General features: G+C 45.1%; 1 protein-coding gene and 1 long non-coding RNA gene across 6 annotated transcripts in view; one reads left to right on the forward strand and one right to left on the reverse strand.

Moving 5' to 3' along the window:
• The window catches only part of RERE (arginine-glutamic acid dipeptide repeats), a 403,197-nt gene that overhangs the window by 60,082 nt on the left and 317,117 nt on the right, over nucleotides 1-25,998 (reverse strand). The window lies entirely within an intron of this gene.
• LOC118676679 lies at nucleotides 571-6,471 on the forward strand. Its single transcript, XR_004974188.1, has 3 exons — nucleotides 571-1,670; nucleotides 5,768-5,923; nucleotides 6,012-6,471. It is a non-coding gene; the product is annotated as an uncharacterized LOC118676679 (long non-coding RNA).

Here is a 25,998-nt window from a genome sequence, read left to right on the forward strand (position 1 = left end):
ACAGGTTTAGGGAAAGGAGGTCGTGCCTGCGGCGCGGAAGCAATCTGTGCCCTGTGCCCGCAGTCTGCGCCCTGGTCCACGAAGATATAAACAACAAATGCGTTCCGCGTTTCAATAAAGCAGCACAACTGCTCTCCACCTGAGAACGAGGCTTCCCAGAGTGTCGAGCAGAAGGGAGGAAACAGAACCAAACCTGGAGAATTTTCTCTAGGACACGCCAGAGGGCTAAAAGCCCTTTCCGTAATCCGAGGAATTCACTAGGAAGGGGCCGATATCAGAAGCCCACCGGGGGCCTGAACATCAGCTGGCCTGCCCCGCCATCTCCGCCACTAAAAGCCGCTCCAGGGCATCCAATAAGACCCACCAGCACCCCTTCCTTCTTCCCGAGCCCCTCACCCCCCCTCCGCCCATTTCCTTAGCAGTCCCGAGACTTTCACTTTGTCCCATTCCTCCCAGGCAGCCCCTCCCTGCCCAGTAGGGGCAGCTCCCGGCTCCCCCGGCCCCCACCTCGGGGCGGGGCTCGGAGCGGGTCGGAAGCCCTGCCTACCCCCCACCCCTGCCTACCCCCCACGGCAGTCCAGGTCCGGGGGCGCGGGGCGCGGGCAGCCACAGGTCCGCTGGGCTGGCGCCGAGCGCACTCAGGGTCCCGGGCAGCGAGAGGCCGCGCCTGTCACGGGCTCCGGCTCCACAAAGCGCAGGGAGGTGGCAGCGGGGTGGCTCGGTGTGTGACCGCGGCCGCGCAGCGCGGGCCACCGCTGGCACCGGGGGAGGAGGCTGGAGCGGCGCAGAGCCCGGCCGCGGGCGGCTGCAAAAGGCGGCCTGGATTGCCGCGCTGCCCGCTGGTCGCGCACTCCGGCCCCCGCCCGGGGACTCTGCGCCAGGCCTCCCGGTACCGCGCTGGTCTCTAGTTCCTTCCCCCAGAACCACAGGAATAAATCCTGGCAGCAAAGCACAGAAACTTCCTACCGCAGCGGGAGTGCGCAGGGAGCGCCCACGGTGCTGGGGCCGCGCGGGCACTCGGGGCCCTTCCCCGGCCCCTCCGTCTCTAGTCCTCCCTCCCGGCGGGCACGCCAGCAGCGCTACCGCCGCACTCAGCCTCCCCTGGGCTCCAAAATGGGAGGCTGGCCCCACGACCCTCGACCCTCGCGGTCCCTTCGACCCCCCGCGGTCCCTTCCGCCCCGGGATTGTGGGCGGCTGCTCCCGCGAGGCCCAGGCATTAGCCGGCACCTCGCAAGGCGGCGTTTCACAACTAAATCACCGTGGAAGCTTCCCAGCCAATAAATCACCTGCCCACCGGGGGAGAGTCCCTCCCACTCCCCGTGTTTGAGACCAGCCGGGCCAATTCAGTGAGGAGCCAGACTTGGCCTGCAAGACAGACCTGCAACCTCCCACTCCATTCCTCGAGGCTCTGCATTTTCAGATTTCACCCCTTTCTAAGATATGACTCATCACTGTCAATTTTCACTGTAATTCTTATAGGTCAAAGGAAAAGTCTGTCCAGGCACAAAAAAAGCAAGCCCTCCTCCAGTCTGCAAGAGTGACCTCGGTTACTTAACAAAAGTATCATTCTAATTACAACACGCATCCTGGACTGCGTGCAAAGCTTCTCCATGGGGGACATGGAGAGGAATGAGGCTGCCCTGTCCTCAAGGAGCTCCATGGCAAACAGGTAAACAGATCAATCTCTGGGCCCTTAGAAAAGCATCAGAGGAACAAAGGGCTGTGGGTGGGGCTGGGAGGAGGAAGCAATTTACACTGCTGGTGTCTTGGAGGAAGTGACAAGGAAGAGAGTGAGCCTGCCAGGTGTGCTCAGCAGGGCTTCAAGCAAAGGAGTCAGCCAGGAAGGGCATACAGAACATTCTGGGAACTGCAAGGAGAACAGGGTGTGCAGAAACGAGTGCCAGCAGGTAAGACTGGAGTGGCAGGAGTGGATCGGGTTGCAGAGAGCCTTTTAGACCAGGCTGAGGCCTTAAGGTCCATGAAAAGACTGGATAAGGATGGCTCCAGTGGCAGTGTGGCTGTGGCCTAGGGGCAGACTGGCTGCAATCCAGAGACCAGCTAAAGAGGCTGGTGAGATAACCCAGGAGTGAGATGAGGGAGGCCTGAACTCAACCTCAGCCATCAGAATGAATGCTTCTTCATCCACTCTTAAGTATTCACTGTGCACCTAGCACTGGGAGGAATTTAAAAGTAGCCATGGACCTTTATTACAACAGATTCATTTTTATCAGGTAAGATACATGTGTGGAGTCATTACAGAAACATCTGGGATTTAATTCAGCCAAAGACACAGACTGTGTAGTCCAGAGTGCCTTCCCCAAGATAGTGAGGCTCGCCCAGATCACGAAGAACTGACAGCATGTGCAGAGGTGGAGGGGGTTCGGAAGGCCCTCAATGAAACAGAGGTGGTTATAGGAGAGGGAGTCTACACAAAGTCGAGGTGGGTGACCCAGCGTGAGTGTGACGGTGGAATTCCAGGAGCAGGCCAAAGGACAAACAGCCCCACGAGGAGAGGCCGGCACAATGGAGGCGGCGACTGAGGAAGGCTGACTCTAGAACAGGCTAATGTGGTGGAGCTGAGCAAACTTGAGTGCAGATTCTGATTCTTCCTCTGGACATCACCCATTCAACTAATAATTATTAAGTATCTTCTATATGCCAGGACTTTACATATATTAATTTAAAATCTTCGCTAACCTAAAAGAAATGAATTATCTTCGCTTTACAGACAAGGAAGCTAAGGCACAAATGGTTAAGTAAATAGAGCAAGGTCACCCAACGCCTCAAAGAAAAAGATAGAATTCAAACCCAGGCTCCAAAATCTATGCCCTTCACTGGCACGCCCTCTGTAAAATGGAGGTAAGAGTCTGAACCATTTTTAGTCATGGTAGCATTATCTATGACTCTGCCCTTTCCTGTTGGCCCTAACATCAAGTCACCAAGTCCTCAGTATTCTTCCTACGAAAGGTCTTTCAATGTCCTCCTTTCTTGCCTATTACAGTGCTAGTCTCAGGCCAAGCCCTTCTTCCTCTCTCCTGCTAGCTGGCCTATTAACCCAGCTCCCTCATTCAGCCATTTACAAGCCCCTGCAAGGAATTTCTCAAAACCACCAAGTTCACCATGTGTCCCATACTGTCCTGCTCCCACCCCTCTCTCAGGATAGTTTTAACCTATTCAGAGTGGTGGGAACACACCTTGGCCCTGAATTCAGGGCCCCCCAGGATCCTGTCCCTGTCCACCTTTCTAACCAGATGTCCAGTAATGCCAACTGATCCATGTTGCAACTGTCTGAACTCCAGACTCTGGGCTACCTTTACTATCTACACTGCAGTCTACTCAAGATACTTCCAGTTTACTTCAAACCCAAGTCCAACTCCCTCCCACTCCAAAAGGAAATTTCCCTGACCATTCCCTCCCATTCACCTGGCATTTATTTATTTGTATAAGGCCTCATGTACTAATAGCGTCTACGGCTCTGAAGACAGGTACTGTACCTTACTCTATTTGGCTCCCAATAGCATTAGGCACTTGGAGCTCCCATGTTTCTGATATATATATAAACAAACCATGAGATGACAGGTTGGTTGGGCTAGGGTGGTCACCGTGGGAAATAGTTAAAAATCAAAGGGTTCATTTTGAACTGACTTTCTTGGTTCCATGACATGAAACTCTCCTGATTTTCCTCATATCACCTGGCTTAATTCTCTATTCAACCTCTAAATGTTGGAGTCTTCCCACGGCTTTGTTCAAGGCTTCCTGCTGCTCTCAACCTCCCTCCCAATATATCTCCCACTGCACCCTGGGCTCTAAATATCATTCAAGATTCTTATGACTGTTCCCAAGGCTAAATCTATGGTCCAAACCCACTGGGAACACTTGCTTGAATGTCTCAGACATTTCAAACTGCTTCTAGAAATATGCATTTGACATCTGGTGGTGAGCACAGACCACTTCTGTCAATGCGTTTCAATGACTATGCTATCAAGTGCAAAGCACCATTGGCTCCACTTAAAAAAAAAAAAAAAAAAAAGGAAGTAAAAGCTTCATGTGGCCTGCACTGTTACTTCTCTATGGAAAGCCACAAGGCCTCAAAACTGGTAAAACATCTGCTGCTCAGAGACCAGCCTTTACCTTGTGGTTTACCAGAAATGTAGAGGAGCCTTTAAAATCGAAACAAAGCCAACCCACTCAGAGTGGTCAGTGATCAGCATAGGTCAATATGTTAAACATTCCTTTCCCTCTATTAATTCATTTCTCTTCAAATGAAGACCTTAAAGTCTTTAAGACTAATTTAATAATTAACATTATCGATTTAGAAAGACATGTCTCGGTATACCTTGGAGATATTGCGGGTTTGGTTTCACACCACTGCAATAAAGCAAGTATTGCAATAAGTGAGTCATGATGTTTTCGCTGGTGGAGGGTCTTGCCTTCTATTTGTTAAAAAAAAAAGGGGGGGGGGGTGACATCTGTGAGGTCTGCCTGTACTCTAAGCTTCTGAATGTCAGCTCACAGACATGGTCTGTTTCTTAGTAGTGGAGCTGAAATTCAGCATTTCCAGTGCTGAAATCCCAGGCCTCATGAATTATTTCTACGTCCCTTACCTTTTCTGTGCCTGACAGTGTACAGATATTAGAACGCTAGGAGGCTGAGGGTGAAGGAGAGAGAAGACTGTGCTCACTTAAAAGGCGGTAACGTGGGCTGGGTCACTGCTCGCAACACTCCACAGACTTGCGGCCGGGCCACTCTCAGGAGCTTGAACTGAGGGGCTGGCGGGTGTTTGTTTCCACTTAACCTGCATGTGTTCCTTGGGAGCAGAAAGCAAGTCCTTTGCTAGTTCTGAATCCTCATAGCCAGATGAGATCCAAATATAAATATAAATTTATTTATGGCAAGGGGATTATTCTTTGCTTTGTTTTATAAACTTAGTTTGTGGCTGTGCTCCAGTTTCACATATGTTGACATTTAACATTGTATAAATTTAAGGTGTACATGTTAATTTGATACACAAATATTGTAATATGATTGCCATTGTAGTGATAATTAGAACCCCTGTCATGCTACATAATTATGCTCCAGTTTTTAGACAAACTGCTGTAGTTTTCCATTACTGAGTTAAAATTTCTTATCATCAGGAGTTACCTATCTGTAAGTTCCTAGTAGAGAATATTTAATTCCTGGCTTTAAAAAAAGTGAGTTACCTGAACACAGTATTTACTGTTAACCTGTGTTTTAATAGGCTCTGTCTGGAAAGCTCTATTTCTTATTTTTGGTAGAATGCAAAGAACATGAGATTCAAACTCGGAAGTTCTGGGACCTAGTCTGCTCCTCTGTTCCATAAAGGAAATTTTGACATGGCTGTTTATGGACACAGCCAGTTTTGAAATGGGAGATACTTAATAGGAATAAACATAATTGGGTCACAATGCAGTAACATTTCTCTTATGATAAAAATTTTACGTTCCAAAGTCCCTGGTGCTCTTGCCGAGCCTGCCCCACGTCAGAGCCTCCCGAGCCCTGTGCCCATGGCCTACCCAGATGCTGACCCTCTCCACCCTCGGGGTGGCAGGGTGGGCCTAGGCTAGCAGCTTTGCTGGTATGCGTCATGATATGAAACCGGCAGGGAAACACCACCCTATGCAACAATAGAAACAGCTAACACTGCATAGTGCTAGGGCACGTCTTAAGGGCTACGTGCACTGACTTACTGAAACATCACAACCTTCAATGAGTTAATCAGGGACTACTACGATCTCCACTTTACAGAAGGAAAAACTAACCATACCATCAATCCAGGGTCAAGGGTGACATCTGTAAACAACTGGGAGCCTCAGGGATGGGTGAGGCCTAAGAATGGAGTCCAGGACGGTGCAGATCACAGATGGTGCGATGGGCATCTGTTGCCTTTGTTTGCCTTTCAAAGTAAGTGTTCTCAAAAATCTATAAAAGTATGTAAGGGCTATAGTCTCATAACTTATTCTTGCCTCAATTTCTTCATCTTTTAAATTAGCAAAAAAGACCTGCCTTATCCATTTCAAAAAATTATTCTGAACATCAAACTGGACAGCAAAGAGAAGAGTAGTAGGCTGCGGCTAAGTCCCTCACAGAGTAAGGTGCACTGATCGCCCTCATCTGCACCTGCAACTCCCAACATTCTTTTCCTCAAGGGCTGGATCTGACCTGTGTCTGCAGCAGAGAAGAGAGGCAGGACGAGGGGAATGTGCCTCAGAAATGGCTAAAAAATAGCTCTGCATTAACTCCTGGCTGAGAGCTTTCACAATTAACTCCCACTGGTGAATTTTAACTAGTGCATCACAGTCAGAAACGCACACCAGGACTTCGAAAAGTGACTTCACTCCATCCTCTTACATAACTGTTTGGAAAACACTGTCGGTATTAAAATGATTCCCACTGTGAAAATGGCTCCTTCTGCTCTACCCTGTTTTCTGCACAAAATTTTATGTTAATAACTTACTGGTTCTCAGGGGACTGAAGAGCAGGCATATTTGCAAGTAAGCAATCCACAGTGCCCCCTTGCTCCCGGATAGAGATATAAAAGTGCAAGCCCATAAGCCAGGCAGGGAGTCAGAGGAGTATGCCCACTGCTTTTCTGAAGGTCTGGGACGACAGAATCACAGTGAAGATGTGTACTGAATGTGGGCTTATGTTAATGAGGGAGCAAGGTGAAAAAAAGAGAACATTGATGCCAAGCAGATGAAATGAAACCTTTCCAAACACTTGTATCACACAGTGTCGTGTCCACCAACGGCTCTTACTGACCAACCATTAGATGAGAACCTATTGCGTTTCATCCATACAGTCTTGTTTGTTATAGATTCCTGTCACCGTATCTAAAACATATTTCTTGCTGGAGGTATACTAATGATGCTGTGCTTTGAAAAGTATCATTTGGTTTTGGGTTTTAAATATTTAACACATTAATGAAAGGGTGACTGAGGAAAGCACTACTTTTTCAATAAATAGCACCCAGAACCAATTTGTCTGGGAGGAGACATGCCAGCAATCATGGTGGGCATTTCCAAGAGTCTTCGTATATTGCTCTCATTTCTGACTACTTTGTAAGTAACTTTGCATTTACTAGCATCAGTCCAGGTTAACTACATAATTACATTTGGATTTTCAACTGGACGGAAGGCCGGTGCCCCTAATCCTTGAGTTGTTCAAGGGTCAACTATAGTTAATAGTTTCATTAAACTAGCTAAAGTTTTAAAAAGGCAAACGGGATAACTATTTAAAATAATAAGCACATTTTTATTATGGTTCTCGTCTCTCTTCTAGAGCAGACATTTTTCTCTCGCTCAGACTTCACCTACACTTTCCATTCAGAGTATCATCTTTCACAGTCTCAGCATGGACAGTCACGTGTCCTAGACTGCGGCCTCCTCGAGGCTCCTCAATACGCTCGCCAAGAGTAATTGTTCGGACCAATAGGATAGCAGTGATGCTGGTGGACTTCTGAGGCTGGAGTGTAAGCAATACAGCTTTTGCTTGGCTCTGCCTCTGCAGACACACAGCGCTGAGCCACCATAATACAAAGGCTGGCTTTCCGGAAGCCACCAGCAGTGCTGGGAGACCACACAGGGGTGGAGAGAAGCCTAGAAGCTCCCGCTGTTCCAGCCCCCAGCTGCTGAGGCTTCCTGGCTTGGGCTCCTGAATGAAGGCGCCTTCAAGATGGCTCCAACCCCATCTACCATCTGACTGCAACCTCATGAAAGCCCCTCAACTCAGAACCACACAGCTGAGCCACTTCTAAATTCTCATCCCACAGAAACAGAGAGATAATAAATGAATATTATTGTTTTAAGTTGAGGTAATTTTTTTATTGATTTTTTTTTTAAGGGAGAGAGAGAAACATCAATCAGATTCCTCCTGCATACACACCAACTGGGGAATCAAACCTACAACCTGGGCATGTGCCCTAACCGGAATGGAACCTACCACCCTTTGGTATGCGGGACAGCACTCCAACCGAGCCACACTGGACAGTTGAGGTAATTTTTACTGTTGGGCATAATTTGTTATGCAGTAAGAGGAAACCAATATGAAATTTATTACAAAAACTACTAAAAACTCTACATTGTTAGTCAACTATTAATTAAATGAACCAGTAAATCAGCTTCCTATTAGAGTTCTTCAATCTGCATGTCCTTCCACTGTCTATAACCTTACTCTGCTTTAACACATAGCTCTTATTACCATGTAACATGACATGTTTTACATGACACTAAATGCATCAGGAAATGTGTTCACTTCTGCATCCCAGCCCCAAAAGCAGCTCTTGGTCAGCAATCAATCACTGGCTGGCTGACTGAATGAATGAGTGAGTCTGGAGGTGAGCTAGCTTGGTCTTCCCAAAGCACTATTTGATTTCCCAGCCAGCTGCCCTCCGTCTTGACTCAGTGTCTCCTGACATGTGTTCACTGCTCAGTTTCTGACTCTCTAATTACTACTTACAAAATTGTTTAACACCAACTTTCCTGTCCACTCAGACGTACAGATCCCACCAGAGAAACCACACCGTCCCACTCCATGATGCCAGTTTAGCACCCAGAGTGAAGCTGGTAATTAATTTTTTCAACACACCTGTGTACTAAACCCTTTCCAGGTGGTCTGAAATGTCAAATAAAATTACTCCATTTTTCATCCAAAGACCACATGCCTCATAGGAAAATGACCTCATGTCAGATGGTTTACATAGCCACTGAGCCCACTAGCAAAGGCCACGGAGCCATCCCATATATCTCTGTCTATGTGATGATTTCACCGAGTCGGCTAAGTCCTCTCACTATGGCAGACCCAACAAAGCACTGCCACTGGGTGAGTGTCAGAGCACGCTTCAGTGCATTTCAAGTCAAATGAGAGCTGGCTAGTTAAGCAGCAGCATCAACAGATGTAGGAATACCCCCAGCAAACTATCTCGGGCCAATTATGGCTGCCCAGCTACACCCAAACTAAAAATAACCCAGTACTAACAACAGAACCCACACAGGTGTCGGAGGCTCCCCCTCCCCCTGTGATATCACTGATATCACGGTGGAGTCTCCCCATAAATGTCCCTGTAAAGTGACCATAAATAAGCCATTGAAAAGTTCACCTTCTTTAACAAGGTAGATCAGATCTCAGCAAAAAAAGAAAAAGGAACAAACTGAAAAAAGAAATGTGGCTCATCTGTAAGTGACAAGCCAATAAACGAATAGGAATCTTGAGTGAAGAAGCCTTCTGAAAACTGTAATGAAGAGTCTAAATTAGTGGCTGCCCCACAGAAACTGAATGTGAGCCAAACATGTACCTTTAATTTTCTAGCAGCCATATGTTTTAAAGATAAAACTTTAATAATACGAGTTTCTAATGTCCATTTTAACTTGATCTAAAATATTATCAATTCAGCATATAATCAATATAAAGTTATTAAAGAATAGTTTGCGTTCTTTTTTTCCTACTATGTCTGTGAAATTCAGCATGTAGTTTACACTTACAACACATCTCAGCTTGGACGGGCACATGTGGCTGGTGGTTACCAAGTCAGGTAGCACAGGTCTAGAATGATCCTTATTTCTGTTTTGTAAAACATTAAAACTTCCAAAGCACTAAAAATTTTCCACTAGGGAGGTAAAATAAATACACTGTTAGAATTATGGACAATGATATCACATAGTTTTAAATGAAATAAAATCACAAAAGCCTGCTATTTTAAATTAAATAAAATCTGTCCCCCAGAAGAACTCAGCCCTCCAGAAGTTATGATCTGCCCACAAATGGGAAACTGAGGCCCTGAAGGGCTCCTAAACTTTGCTTCTCCTTCACCACAATCTGACAAGGGCCAGGGCTCCTCGTTTACCTTTGTTCACTTTAAAGGATCTCCAAATAGGGAGTGAAAATCAATTACTCGTTTAGGAAATGTCCAGGGACAGAGGGGAAGGGAGTGTATTTCAATTACAGAAGGCAACCTCGCTCCTAAGGCAGATCCCCATCTAACTGTGGTCATTGTTTTCCTTTTTATTACCATTTGGTCTCATGCTGTCCCCATGCAGAACAACTACCACAAGGGTCTCTCAAGGGAGAGTCCCCACATGGGGTGCTGATAATGGGCCCCACCATGAGGCTGCTCTGCTGGCTTTTGTTTGGAACAATAGCATTCCCATGATACCTCACTCTTGCTGAAAATATTGGTATTAAGAGAGCATGAACACAGCTGTGTGTAAATTACACACAGAGATTAGATCTGTATATTTATAAGGAACACAAACATACTAATAGCACAGTTACATACACAGTCGGGTACACTGGGCTGCATGGAGAGTACGGTTTGAGTTCCAAAGTATTTCTTTAAAATTTTCTAGAATGAAATGCTTAATCTGCACAGTCAGGCTGAGGTTCTTCTGCCCCTCCTCCCATGCAGAATGCCCCTCCCCCCCAGATTCCTCTTCACTTTCATTTGCAATATGGGAGAAATTATTTGAAACTCTATGAAGGAGAAATCTCACAATAAAGAGCTTTAAAATTAACTTTTATAGTAAAAATAAATCAATATGGGATGATTTTCAGTTAAAAAGTAATAATTATAAATTGAGGGAGGAGGATAAAAGAAGGCAGTGTGGGCAGAAGCAGAAAGTGGGAAGAATCTGAAAGTTCAGAAATAACTTGTCCTGCGATGACAGTGTTCTCTTCTCTACACAAATGCATTATGTACAGAGAGGATGGCCTGTTCACACCGCACGGGGAAGGCAGGGTTCTTTGCATTTTTCCGCTAAATTTGAAAAACAGAAGTGCACTCAGCATTATATATTCACTGCATTAAATCCAGATATAGACACGTGACCAGGAAACCTGGGCTCTGTTCTCTGCCTGATTCTATCACGGCTTTTGATGACCCAGGCGAGCCCTTAACATCCATTCCCTGGGCTGAGTTTCTCATGGAAAGATGGCATCCCAAGTACCCTAATTGACCAGATAAAGCACTAACTTTTAAATTAAGTGTTCAGGAAGGTAAAAGAAAAATAGTAATAATCCAACTAAGCAGAAATGTAAAAAAAAAAATATATATATATATATATATATATATATATATATATATATACACACACACACACACATAATAAGCTCACTATAGGCCTTAATTTTATTCTTTAAAAGCTTTAAAAAACATGCTCCAACTGATACTTTTCATCTTTTATTTTTTCTTGGTGTGGTTTATATAAACTCCTGGTTTAAAATGAAAGAAAAGGTCCATTTCTGAGGCTTGGGTTTACCGTGCTTACAGTTCCACCAATAAATCATCTCCCAATCTGGGCTTGGAAAAGCACTGGCCACGGTTTGATTGCTCCAGCCCCAGGTTGCCAGGCAACCAACACAAGGGGGAAGTCTGAGAAGCGCTGACAGATAGCCAAGTGGCTGAAACAACAGACTTCTCTCTGTCAAAAATGTGTTTCAGAGAGCCACTTCCCCACCTCTGCTCTCTGCTAAACACTACACGATTGTAAAATCAAAATCAAAAGGCCACTGTAATAAAAACACTTCCTGCTCAATTACGAATTGTTAAAAAGCTGTGGGGAGGCCCAGATCACACAGTGTATGGCAACAGAAATGTGATACTGTAAATGAGATAAAGTCAGCGGCATGCGAGAAACCCGATCTAAATGCAGCTCTGTAGCTTCGGGTCAGGGGACCTGGTGTGTGGAGCAAATCAGCTGCCTAAGAAAGCACCAGCAAGAAAATAATGAATGTTGAAACGTTACAGAAACAAACCAAACAATAACCAGGAAGCCGCAGGTCCCCGTTACTTAATAATAAAACCAAGAACATGCTCAATTGTTGTGGAACACTCTGGAGATAATGAAAGTTTTCTCTCTCTGGGCTGATTTCTTGTGTAGAATAGGGCAAGGAAGATCAAGGACCCGCCGGAACCACGCCCCCTGGCGGATGGGCAGGTGGGTGGGATTCCCTCCTGCTTGACAGTCACTGGATTACAGGAGACAGGAATGCCTTCCAGAGGATGCCTGGTAACAACAGCAGTCTGAGGTCTGACAGCTACTGCAACATCTGCAACACCTCCGGTGCCTGCTCGGAGCCAGCAGCCGCCCCAGTCCTGCCGTGTCCCTGCTAGGCAGCATCCTTCCACGGAACCCCTGCCCTGACTGCCACCCAGGACTCCGGAAACTCTTTGTGGTTATTTGGAAGAGGTCAGCACTAAGAACAGGTTCACCTTTTTTGTTTTTGGCAGCCTGGTAAAGCCTAACCTCTTCCTAAAAATGGGTTCTAAATGCCTACAATAAAATGTATGGATTAAAAAGGAAACCAGTTGCCCTAACCGGTTTGGCTCAGTGGATAGAGCGTCGGCCTGTGGACTGAAGAGTCCCAGGTTCGATTCCGGTCAAGGGCATGTACCTTGGCTGCGGGCACATCCCCAGTGGGGGGCGTGCGGGAGGCAGCCGATTGATGTTCTCTCTCATCGATGTTTCTCTCTATCCCTCTCCCTTCCTCTCTGCAAATCAATCAATATTTTTTTTTTTAAAAAGGAAACCAGTTATTTGAAAACAAGGTACCAAAATATTAAAAAAGGTGAATATGCAGACCTTATGGACAGTAAGAAACCAAGATCTCTCAGAGGGTTCTGGTTCCTATGGATGTTTTTAGGGGGCGGTGTTGTTTCGTTCTGTTTTATAATAAGAGCTTTGGCATTATGACAAAATGGAGGGCCAGGACAGCAATTTATTCACCACTTAAGTTACCAAAGCAACACACAGCCTGGCTCACTGCCCAAAGCTGACCAACTCGGAAGAGGTGTGCAAGGCTCCCAGGCTGGCCCTCTCCACGCCGCCAGCCCAGATCCCACGGGTCCTGCCTTTTCCTGGTTTTTCAGGGCCCAGATGAGGGCCTGGCAAGAAAAATGCGTAGGTCTATTTTCTGCAAACTGGGATGTACAGACACAAAAGGCTTTAAGGGCACGTGGACTCAAATAGTTCTAAGGCAATATTCATTTCCCAACCTGCAACTTTCAAGTTTTCTTTCCCAGTCACCTACCGAGGAACGAACTCTTGTGTAGAAGGTGAAGGGCCACCCTCCTCTCACCTCACAAGCAAAGGCGTCCCTCTCCCACCTGGGGTGCTTAGCAGCGGGGCCTGTGCAGAAACTCCAGGGCAGAAGCACAGGTCCATTCAAAACACGGGTGTGGATGTGGGCACAGAGACTGACTATGTTCACCATAAGAGCCTTAAGCAACTCAGGTACTTTCTAATTCTTTTGAAGGAGGGTCTAGAGAAGGCGTCATCTGATAAACTATTGAAAATATGTCTGATGATAAATTATATTTTTGGCATTACAATGTAAAATTCAAATATTTAGGTAACACTGTAAAAAACTATCATTCCCATCTACTTGTTCATGTGAACAAGATTCCTGAATATTTATATCTACAAATAAATAAGAATAAAATAGATACAGAATATGGCCTCAATTGAACAATAAGTAATATTCATCCAAGAACTAATGTGTTCAAAAAACTCAATCTTATTTCCAATGAATAGTAAAAAGTAAAATTTTATCTACATTTATAATATCTTGTTTTGTTCACCTGTATACTAATTATTATAACACTACAATTATTGGAGAGAATTTTTCTTTTAACACAGCTTTATTTCTAAAGGAAATCACAGTATGTATGCATATTTTGATACACATACCTTTTTGTTTCAGGGAGTATGAAAGGCTGATCTGATAAGACCCTCAAGCACAAAATGCTTTACATTAGGAATAAAGTCTACGGGGAAGTCGATTCAAAAGCTACTAGTTATGCCCTAACTGGTTTGGCTCCATGGATAAGGGGGTCAGCCTCAGACTGAAGGTCCTGGGTTTGATTCCAGTCAAGGGCACATGCCCAGCTTGTGGGCTCGATCCCCAGTAGGGGGCGTATAGGAGGCAGCTGATAAATTATTCTCTCTCATCATTGATGTTTCTCCCTCTCCCTTCCTCTCTGAAAATCAAATATATATATATATATATATAAAGCTATTAGTTATATACGTTAAAGGGGGAAAGATAAAGTATAAGATTTTACTGCTAAAAATAGGAGCTCATTCATGTTTTTTCTTTCTTTTTTTAAATATATTTTTATTGACTTCAGAGAGGAAGGGAAAAGAAGAGATAGAAACATCAATGATGAGAGGGAATCATTGATCAGCTGCCTCCTGCACACCTCCTACTGGGGACTGAGCCTGCAACCCGGGCATGTGCCCTTGACTGGAATTGAACCCACGACCCTTGAGTCTGCAGACCGACGCTCTATCCACTGAGCCAAACCGGCCAGGCTCATTCGGGTATTTTCAAAATAGGTAACAATGGGTATAAATCGCAATGATATTCAAAATACACTAGATATATTTAATAATGATGGGACAGTTTTATTTCAAATGTCAGAAATTACATCCTAATAATGAAAAAAAGCATATACCACTTTAAACTTGGGAGGGAATATAGGCTTTTTAAGCAAAATTCTTTTAGGGGCTTCATGGGGGGAGGTTAACTTTATATGTAAAAGGAAGACAGACACTCAGGAATTCTTGGGAGCGCCAGGCACGCGTCCACATTTCTGGTAGACTAATCAGAGTCTGGGTTTACCTAACAGAACCAAACTAGGGTTACTAAAAACACATTCTAGAACCAAGACAGATTGTATCACAAAAGTGGGATTTATCAGGGTGATCACTTCGTAGGTTACATGTCTGATCACTGGGTTGTACAACTGAAACTAATATAATATTGTATGTCAACAGCAATTGAAAAAATGTTTTAATTTTTTGGAGTAACTGCTGTTCAATTACGGTAAAGACCATTCTTCGCATGAATTTCAAAACTGGGTGTGACATCTGTCTGTTCAAGAAGAGTGAGAGCTCAAACTCCTCAGTGAGCAATTAAAGTGCTCAGCAGCCTCCATCCGGTCACTCCAGTCCCAGCGCCCAGCACCCCAAGTGTCTGGATTAGAACCTGTGTTAAAATGGACTCTGAGGTTTCATTTCAGTTCATGGAGACCGTGCTGTGCTGAACAATGTCTACAATGAGTGCAGGAAGGAGGACGCGGGTGGCACTAGGGCCGCATATCTGCCACCGCTGTCCCAGAGTCAACCACAGCCAGGCCCTGCTGCTCCCCTCACATGCTCCAGTTGTTTGGGGTAAAATAAATCGATACTGGATGATTTTCAATTAAAAATTACAAAAGTTCCTGAGTCTTATTAGCATTTATCTGGTCTTGACAAGAGCAGTTTATAGGCTGTAACAACCTCCCACCTCAGTCTCTCCTCACCACCCGCCGCCTGGGGGTCCTGTGTATTGACCACTTACCACTGGGTGGCCCTGAGCACATGTATGTATTACCTCATGCCCATACTGTCTCATCCTCCTCTGTGCTGCATTTGCTGTGTACCCCGCCACGGAACTTCCCACACGGTGCCCAGCACTGGGTCCGGGCACCCAAGTCCATCACTACCATTAAAGTCTCTCTCCTCAGGGTGGGGTGGTCTTGTCTGGGGTCATCTGGCCGAGTCCTTTCCACATACAAATCATGTTTCTTCAAAGACAATTCCTATTATTAATTAATATTCTTCTTTGTAAGGAAGAAACTCAATGACTTGCCCAAGGTACAGCAGCTGGTCCAAGGCACCAACTCAACCAGAAAGGCTTGCCAACACCTTCGTGTCCTACCACCAAACTTTAATTACATTACTAGTGGGTAGTTTCCTACATGTAGATGAGTAGTTATCTAAGAAAAGTAGAAGTGATGAGAAAATGTAGGGCGGAAAGGAGGAAGAACTGGAGTTTCTTGTTTTGGGGCATATCATGAACATAAAAATATCCGGCCCAGTGGCAGCAGACATTTGGAGGAAAGCTCCCACCAGCGGTGGGTTGTCACAGCCTCCCCCAGGCGGCAGCAGACCCTGACTACAGCAGGCAGGACTGGTGGGACCTTAACGCGATCTAGGACAGATAACAGTGAAAACAATTCTTGTGGCCTAATAAAGGATGAAAAGGAAATGTTCTTTATAATGAGGAAATGAATCATCTACCCATCAAGCTCCTTCATGTCTTTATTTTATTTTGCTTTAGGCTTTTAGGCCTGTTTGATAAAACATTGCACCGAGGAAGCACCAAAGAAAACGAAAACACGGTGACAACTAAAGGGAACTCCACAGGCTGGACAGAGCCCCCTTGGGCTTTAGCTGCTTCTCCTCATCCTCTCTCCTGACCACAGAGAATATTCACCCAAAACTTCTGTGAGGTTATCAGCTAAGGCCGTAACAAGAACCAGACCCTTCTCTTCTAATCTTTGCACCAATCCAAAAAGTCAGGACAAAGGCTGTAGAGAATCTTTTGGCATTAAGTCTGTCACTGTGTTGCCCATAACAGAAAACGCACGTTTATGCACGACAAATGCATGAACTTTTACTTCAATGACAGCCACATGACTTACTTCTATAGCAAAGCTCCCTCTTCTCTCCTAGCAGTCAGTTCTAAGCTCTCAAAAGTTCCTGAGTTTAATAGGCATTTATGTGATCCTGACAAGGAACAGTTTATAGTAACTGAGACATGACTTCAAAGATCACCAGATAGGAATTAAGTAATTTAAATTATTATAAAAACATTTATCACACTTGATTAACTGACTTGGATTACTGAGGTATCATTTGCCCAGACTTACTTAGAACAGAAATATGGAATGAGAAGTGCTGCTCCCTTGAGGAAGGCAGCTCTATAGCTATGCACCCCCACCCACTCAGCCTTCCCCTGACACAGCATTCTCCACTCAGCTAACTGTCCCTTTCTCTATCCTATTTTTTTTTTTAAAAAAAACTACATTTTATTGATGTTTTTTTTTTTACAGAGAGGAAGGGAGAGGGATGGAGAGTTAGAAACAACAATGAGAGAGAACCATCGATCAGCTGCCTCCTGCACACCCCCTACTGGGGATGTGCCCGCAACCAAGGTACATGCTCTTGACAGGAACTGAACCTGGGACCTTTCAGTCCGCAGGCCGACACTCTATCCACTGAGCCAAACCGGTTAGGGCTCTATCCTATCTTTTAACAGAAGTATCAGGAACATGAGCAATCTTGCTCATAGTCCTTCTAATACTCTGCTTGCATCAACAATTCTTGGTGCCCTTTATTCCAACCTAGCCATCAGCCATCCCTTATGGCTGAACTTCATGGAAACATCTAAGATATGAATCTAGAAATTTTATTTACTATGGCACAGCCACCTTAAATTGCACAAAGTCTCTTTCTTGATGTGCCCCTCAACTCCTGTACCATCTCTATCCTGGTTTCCCAAGTTCTATATGTAACCCAGAACTCACTACCAGTTATTTCAACAAAGCGATCAATACTACAAGATCTGCCTCAGCATCCCGACTTTGTACCAAGTTCCTATCCCAATCTTTCAATTGAATTATATCATTGCCCACATTAAAAGTGTGTAATTATTCATTTCCCATTAAGTTAAACATCATGGGTAACAAATTAAACAATACAACATCCAAGCAGTTCTGCTTTGGAGCTATTCCTTTTCCACCTTTGTCATTTTGTCCATCCTTCTGCCTCTCAATCTAACAATTCCCTGAGTCTCTCCTTGCTGGGGTCCAACCCCAGCAGGTCCAGGGGTCCCCAAAGGTGTGGACGGAGTTGGCGAAGAAGGAATGACACAGAGGCAGCGTTCAGGTGATCATCATAGCCAGGTTCTCTAGTCAGGTTCTCCAGCCAAGTTCTGTCTAGGATCTTTTGCCTTGTTCTGGATAGGATCTCCAGCCAGGTTTTGTAGCCATGTTCCCTCGCTAGGTTCTCCAGCCAGGTTCTCCAGGTTCTCCAGGTTCTCCAGCCAGGTTCTGTAGCCATGTTCCCTCGCTAGGTTCTCCAGCCAGGTTCTGTCACCAGGTTCTAGTCAGGTTCTCTTGCCATGTTCTATCCAGGTTCTGTATCCAGGTTCTGTAGCCAGGTTCTGTCTCTAGGTTCTTCAGCCAGGTTCTCTCGCTAGGTTCTGTCTCTAGGTTCTGTGTCCTGTGTTGTCTTGTTACATCTGTATTTATACCAGTTGATTCCAATCCTATCAATCTCTATTCCAAAGGTTAGGCGTTTCTTATCTCCATTCCAGGGAGTAAAGATTATGTAGCTTAAGCGTGATTGTTTGTAGTTAAAGTGATTAACTACCCGCCTGGCACTTAGTTAAGGGGTTTTATCCCCTCCCTAACTTCAGGGAAAAATCTCTACCTGGGGAAACAACCTTTCTCGGAGAGGTGACCTTGGTTAAAACACATAGCGCTAAGGGGAGCAAACATATTAAGAACAGTATGCTATATACGCCAGGTCCCTTGAAACATATGCTGTGCAGATGTTTCTTTCCTGCAGCGACTGTGTCAAGCAGCAAGGATGGACCGGCTTCCGGCATCTCCTCACTCTGCACTATTACCCCTGCCAACCTCATCAGATCCTGGCTCTGCCACTTCCTGAGATCCTGAGCATGCATGCTAATTTAGCTCCTCAACTGCGAGCTTTCTCTGTAAACAGAAAGCTTTCCTAGCTTTAGACCTTCGTTTCTAACTGCTACATCCACCTGCATCTTCTAGTCACTTCAAATTCAACATGACTCTTCCATTCTGCCCTAAAGCAAGTACTTCTGGTTTCACAATTTTATTAAAGGTACCACCAGACACCTCCCTGTACCAAGACACAAAATCTGAAGAGCATCTCTCCAGCTCTTCCCTTCCCTCCCACCCCCATCAGCCAGGCTTCCCTGGAGAGGCCACGCGGTATAGTGAGTGAAGAGCTGGGCTCTGGAGCCAGGAGGCTGGGTTGGAAAGCAGGCTCTAGGAATTGCTCTGTGGCCTCAGGAAAGTTCTCTCTCCTGTCTGGGACCCTGCTTCTATTTCTATAAAATGTCAATAAATTAGTCAATTCATGTCGAGTACTTAGAATAGCACCTGGCACATAATAAAGGTCTTGCTTCTCACTAACTTTACCTCAATTCCTCCCAACCCCAGCTGTACGTTAGACCCAATGCCCCAGCCGTACCCCATGTTAATTAAGTCAGAATTTCTGGGGTGAGACCCAAGGCTCTGGGGTGTGTGGGGGGAGCATGCGCGCGGTGTGTGTGTAAGAATTAAAGCTCCTCATGTGATTCCAGTGCAACCAAGGCTGAAAAACACAACTTTTAAACTTAGAGCTTGCAACATCTCTCACTAGAACCACAGTCCTTCCTCAGCCCCAGGTCCCAGGGCCTGGAGCATGGATGCCTGGGGCCCACCCACAGATTCTGATCTAACTGGTCTGAGTGCAGTTTGGGCCCGGGACATTTTAAAGTTCTCCAGGTGATTCTAATGTGTTTGGCCAGGCTTCAGAACCACTGATCCCCTTCTCTACCCACTTCAATTTGTCCCATGTTACTGACAGGTTCATCTACAATGATGGTGGCAGTCCTATCATTCCCCACATTCAAATATATGTAATTATTCCTTATTTCTTATTAAATTAAACATAAACTTCCGGTCCCACAGAGTGGGTGGCTTTGAATCAGCTATCTTGTACACGCCTCCATCTACAGCTTCATTCAAACTGGGCCACCAGCTACTAACCACCCACCGTGTTCTTTCCTATCTCTGGTCTTCCATTGACCTCTATCAACTGTGTATGGTGAGTGAAATCCTAGCCTTCCTTCAAGGTTCCTCTCAAATCACACCTCCTGCTCCTCACAGCACTTCCTGACCTCCCTGTCCGAGGAGAGCGGCAGTGTGTTCCCCGTGTTCCCCATGTTTCCTGTGGTCCCCAACTATCAGGAGTAGAAGAGGCCCTCGAAAAGAGTTTTCAGTTACGTGGCTGCCATCTCCTCTCTAGGTTGCCTGTGGCAACAACATCCAACTCAAGTGCTCATTTACGCCCACTGCCAACATCAGTCAAGGATGCCACACAATTATCAAGGTGAGTGGTGGCTCCCGAAGAGCTCTTAGCAGTTAAAGAACAAATGCAGTTTATTTGCCTAAAGTCAGTGATCAGTCTCCTTCCTTTTGGATAGGGAGTCAGTATGTTTTAAAATCTTGTTTCTGAAAAACTAAGCTAAAGACAAAAAAGTCACTTGAATAACAGAAGCACAAACTAGCAATAACAGAGCAGAGGATTCCATTAGAGGCAGCAGGACGACAGTGGACAGTGGTGAAAGGGCTGCACAAGCTCCTAGCAGAGCCTTGCACAGAGCACATATGGACGTGCAGTGGAACTGAGTTCGATATAAGGCGAACAAAGTCCTTCCTCTCTCTTTCTCCCTGTGTAATATTTTTAAAGGCAAACCTGAAGTGGGTTATCGAGAAACAACATTTGGTTTTGCGCTTTAAGAAGCCACCACCCCTTTTGTAAAGCTATTCATCTGAAGGGGAACGTCTCCCCTACACATGCCTACCTTGTAACAGTGGGACTCTCGAGTGCCTGAAATTACCTCACACCAGTGGAGGATAAACGCTGTGAAGCTGAGGGACACATCTAAATGTGTGAGCAATGGAAGGATCCATCTGCAAGTCTGCCTAAAAGCAAGGTCATCTAACTGGATCCTTGGGGAATATATGACAGGGGAAGGGGTAGAGGAAATCAGAGGAGGAGGAAGGGAAGGAGGAGAAGAAGGAAGAGGGGGAGGAACTGGAAGAAAGGAGGGAGGGAAGGGAGAGAGGGGAGGGAGAATGTGAGCTGATTTTCAAGTCAGAGGGTTCTGGTGAGGGAGACAAACTACCAAGGTCAGCCTGTTCTGAGGCCAAACACTTGGGAAGCTGACACAGAAGTTGGCTTGTCCCAAAGGATGATCTGAAAATAATTTTCTAAGTTTTGTTATTGCTAAAAGATTGGAGAATTTCACTGCCATGGGCTGGATGAGAGGGGGGATACTAAATCTTCACTGCCCATCCCACTCTTTAGCTGCTTTGGGAATTGGAACAGCTTTGCCTGATGAAATCGAGTCCCAAGTGGAGCTCTGCTGGAACAGAGAAATGGGAACCACAGACAAGGACCCAAAGCCTTCTACAAGCAAAGCGATTCTGTTTTAAAATTAATGATCTATGGGTTTTGGGGTCCCGGTCAACTGGTTCCCCAAATCTATGCTTAATTCATTTTCTGAAACTCCCCTTTCAAAAGTGAATAACCAAGCTACTTAGCCCTGGTACCCTAATTAATTAGAGGCCCTCGATGGAAAAAGAAAATGACTAATTCAGGCCGAACGAGCCTGCTTGGAAAGCATCTTGTTAGCAAATGTGACACGTCCAAGCGCTTGAGGAAGAGTGGCTCCCGGAGCAGACGCAGAGCTGTCAGGAGGAAGGGGCTGGATGACATAGAGCAGAGCCCAGGTGATGGATCATCCTGCCTCCACGTTGGTGTGGCTTCTAACACTCAGAACATGCATCTCTGAAGTCTAAAGGGTTTGCTTTATTACTGCTGATGGGAAAGATTAGAAAAATACATTTATAATCAACACTTACAATGCAGCTGCAAGGGGAAACCAAGACTGCTTAGTACTCAAAGAACATGTGAATGTGTATGCGTACATGTTTTTAAATTTCTTACACAGACATGATTTCATCAGCTTTAGATAAAACATCTGCCCAATTTTTAACCTGAGACGTAAAAGGGTGGGGGTAGGGAGCAGATCGAGACGCGTGCCAGATCCAGATTTCTTACCTGCCAGCCAGGGCAAAGTGCATCCCTTCCCCGTTCCTTCTCCTTCCTTCTATTTCTTAGACAAGAAAACTAAGATCCAAAGGGGGGACCTCACTTCCTTAAGGTCCCAAAGGTGGTTGGTGGCCAGTGTGAAGACTATCACCCAGGCCTCTGGCTCAGGTCAGCCTTCTCTCCATAAACCACCAGGCCTCTTCCTGCTTGTGCTCCCTTCAGCCCACCTCACCCCAACAATGAGTCCTCCAGGTGGGAGACAGGAGAGCACAACTTTTCTCCTCTCCTGCCCTGCGTCTCAGGGGTGGACCCTGTGCCATGCAGGACCCTGGGCCGCAGCAACAAAGCTACAGGGACTCAGCGTGTCCGAGGCATTCTACTTTCAGAATAGATCTTCCTAACATTCTTAGACGTGTAATAAAATGATCCAGAATGACAGTGTACACACATAGTTCAATTATGAAATATGGATTGGTAGACTTTCTAGCCCTCCAGCCATACGGAATAATGTCATTCTGCTCCATTCTCTTATTTTCAAGTTCATTTTTTACTTGCAACTTTCCTTGCCCCTCCTTATTTGTTCCTTGGCATATTTACTTGATAGTTCTTCTGTTTCCTATTGCCAGGATTAACTACATGGGATCTAGCCCTTTGCAATGGAAGGAAACATTCTAAAAGTGACCTACTAGAGGGAGCACCCTAGAGTTTTGAAGGAAACTTGAGAGTAAAGGTATATTACCCACAGATCACAGTTGCAAAAAAGACCACCCAAGATACCCAGACAACCTTAACATCAGCAGACAGGTCATTCCACTTCTCCAAGAGTGATGGGTTGCATGGGAAAGTGGGTTAGTCAGCGTAGCCAGATCAACACGGGGCTGCCTACTGCGCCTTCTGACTTCTCTCCCACTCCATCACTCACTCTCTCATAGCAAAACCTTTCAACCATAGATAGCGCTAAGTGTTGAGTGATGATGGCAAAGAATGTGCTTTTTTCTTTTAATCCAGAAAATAAAACCATAGATAACTGGAAGGGATTGGTTGTTCATTCCAAGGGAGCTACTGAGAAGGAGACAGGGAAGTGTCCGGTTCAGCTGATTCTGCTGGAGTGAGCACACACACCGGCCCTGTGCAGGGTGAGAAGCCCCCTACCCGCCTGCAGCAGGGGAGGAGCTCAGCCCACTCCACAGAAGTGACCTGAGGATCTGGAGGAGAAACAGCCTCTATTAGCTTCCTCTTCTCTGAGTATCAGCCCTGCTCCAGGCCCGGGGCTATGTCCTGGGCAAAATAAGAATTAGGCTGCAGTCTCTGACCTCAGCACTCCCTTAGCCGAGTGTGGGCAGACCCATGGACCTGCCATCACACCCAGCGGGGCAGACCCAACACTCTAGCACTTAGCTCAGCGATCTTGTTTTAATCAATCTTCCCCAGGAGAATAGCAACTCCACAAGGACAGAGGTTCCTATCTGCTTTGTTCACGGCTGTGCCACCAGCACGTAACACGGCGTCTGGCAGAGTGCCGGTGCTCTATAAATATTTGTGGCATGAGTAATTGAACACCAGGCAATAATCTAGAGTCAGAACTGAGTACGTAACCTGGTAGACAACAGGGGTCATCCTATCCTCATGCTCCCATGGGATCGACAATAGTGGAGAATGGGCAGGCTTGCCAGGCCCCAACACCAAACACACTGAAAGGCAGAGCCCGAGAGGCAGGGCTACTGGTTAGCTGTGGAAGTGGTCTTTCTCATCAAGGACCACCAAGCACTCTGCTTCCTAACGCCTCAGTACTTGGCTTTGTATGTGGGGACACTTCACCCACGTAAAGGCGCCTTGGGGCAATGCCTCCAAGCAAGTGCTGGAACAGTTCCATCTCAGCGCAGGGCGCTGGGGGAGAGAATAAGGAAAGAGGAGAAACAAGCTGGCACTCGACTGAAGGTAGCAGCTGGGGGGCTTCTGAGACCATTAGTCCCTCCCTAAGAGAGCTTAGATTGCAGACACGTCCAGCAGCGGGGAGACAGCTCTGAATGAGTTACTTCCTTTTGTAGGGTTCCTACTTTTTTTTTAACCTCCTGTTTCCTTTCCCCAACCCTGAATTCCAGTTACCGGATCATACAGTGTTTCACCTGTGAAACTAGAGCTCCAATGTCACTGTGCGTGGAGTGTTCCACGCACACACATTAAAACTGACTCCGGTTCTGTTGCTAAGAAACTCAGAAGGAAAGGGCTTTTCATCCTCTTTATTTATAAAATAACCACTTTGTCTATGGGAGAACAAATGCAATCTCTCAAGTCCCCTTGTGTCTTGTTCTCATTTTTTAAAGGAACAGAGAAAGATGGCCGAGAGTAGCTGAAGTGTATGCTAGCTCCATTTTTTACACGCCCTTGAAGATAAAATGAAAAACATAGTTTCAGCAAACTGGTGTTTGTTAATCTTTCAAGCTGAAGATTCTCCCCAAGGCTTCCCTCCTTCGAGCAAAAATGAAAAAGGTCCCATAAAAATTGCTCTTGATTTTAAAAGATTATTCTGAGTAGCAAGGAATAATTTACAAAGAATGCTTGTGTTCAATGTGGGGTTACTTCCCAGGCCTCCCTTCTCTTCGCATCACCCCCAGGCCTGAACGGTGCATACGCACCCAAGCCCCAAAGATGGAACAACTTATTGTTGGCTTAAAAAAAAAAAATACCTAAAATTAGGGCTAAGGGATAAGAAACTTAAAAGCAAACATAATGGCCAAAGAAAAGAATAGTCTTGTTTAAAAAGAAAGAGAAAAACAAGTACATTAACGTTTCTGACCACAGTATGAGAGGAAGCTTAGAAAGCAATGAAGCCATGTCTGTGAAAGGCAAGGTCACGGCTAAATTTGTAATTTAACCCACAGCTTCTACTGACATGAAATACTGAAATATTTTTCCCCTTCTAATGCTTGGCCTACCTCACTTACTAAAGGATTTAAAAATACATTTCTCTTTACAGCTTGTTACACAGTAGAATCTTTCTGCAAACTAAGTGACAAAATTGATTGCCTTACACCAACTTTTCTGCACATATAATTGATTTTTAATTTGCAGTCTCACTTCCAAAGGGACATGACAATAAACTCTATCACACTACTGACTTCTTTAAACAACAGTCTGATTCAAAGGCTGCTGGGAGGCAATCAGAGGAAACACAGTTCAATTCCATTAATACTTGAAACATTAGGCAAATTTTATCTGAATGGACATTTCCCTTTTGTAATATTAAAGGTGGGTTTTTACCATGGACTATCATAAGAATACGTAACATGAGTGAGCAATATGTGTATTACTTATGTGTAATAAGTCAACATTTATAGTTCTCTTATTTTTCCTACTCTCATATCTAAGAATTAAGTTGTTTATAGGAAACATTACCAATTTAGCATGAAATTAGAGGAAGAGTAATCAGAGAGAAAAGTCTACTTTGATTCCATTTAACGTCACTAGTATCTATTATGTGTTGCACTAAATACGGCATGTCTATATTTCAGGTTCCAAGTGAACTGTAAAAATTTTCAGACAAAGATTTCATTAGAAAGTGAGACTATCAATGTTATGATTCAATTTACATAAATGTACAGTTACATAAAACAATGTATGTACCTGGACAAAGATGCAAAGAGAGCACAAGCCCAGAAAACTGTGAGGATGACATTCTAATAGAAGGAAAATTCATATAAATTCTACAAAAGAAGAAAATAAATGGATTCATATTAGATTATCTACTGGAGTCTCCTTTCATCAACTTTTTCTGAATGACTACATAACATGCCCAACAACTCTGGAAATCTGACCAGCCGTAAAATAAATGCTATACAATTAAGCCTTCCCCCACACTGAAGATATAAAATTTAAAACTGGACACGATTATGGACATCTTAAATCACATGTGACACCGCAGTAGGCTTTGGGCGGCTCTCTTCCCGTCCCCCCACTCCCTCTCTCACCTCCACAGCCCCTGACGCTACAGGACCTTCACTGTGGTTTTGCTGTGGATCCCATTTTCTGTAGCTGCCACACAAACAGTAAATAAGATGCATTGTATTTTTGCCGCACTAAGCAGTTCTGTCTTCTGGCACATCCAGATGCCTGGCTTGAAAAGAGGGAACAATGAAAACAATGTTTTCTTGAGCAGGCATTCCAAAGGGACACAGCAAAGGCATCTGAAGACACTGCTGGAGGAAGACACCTTGCAAACAGCTGTGTGTTCTGTGTAAGAGATTCCCTGAGCAGCCACACAGGGTTCATTGGGTTACAAATATTCAAAAAATT

Source organism: Myotis myotis, unplaced genomic scaffold (assembly GCF_014108235.1).
Source record: "Myotis myotis isolate mMyoMyo1 unplaced genomic scaffold, mMyoMyo1.p scaffold_m19_p_2, whole genome shotgun sequence".
In the NCBI taxonomy this organism is placed as follows: Eukaryota; Metazoa; Chordata; class Mammalia; order Chiroptera; family Vespertilionidae; genus Myotis; species Myotis myotis.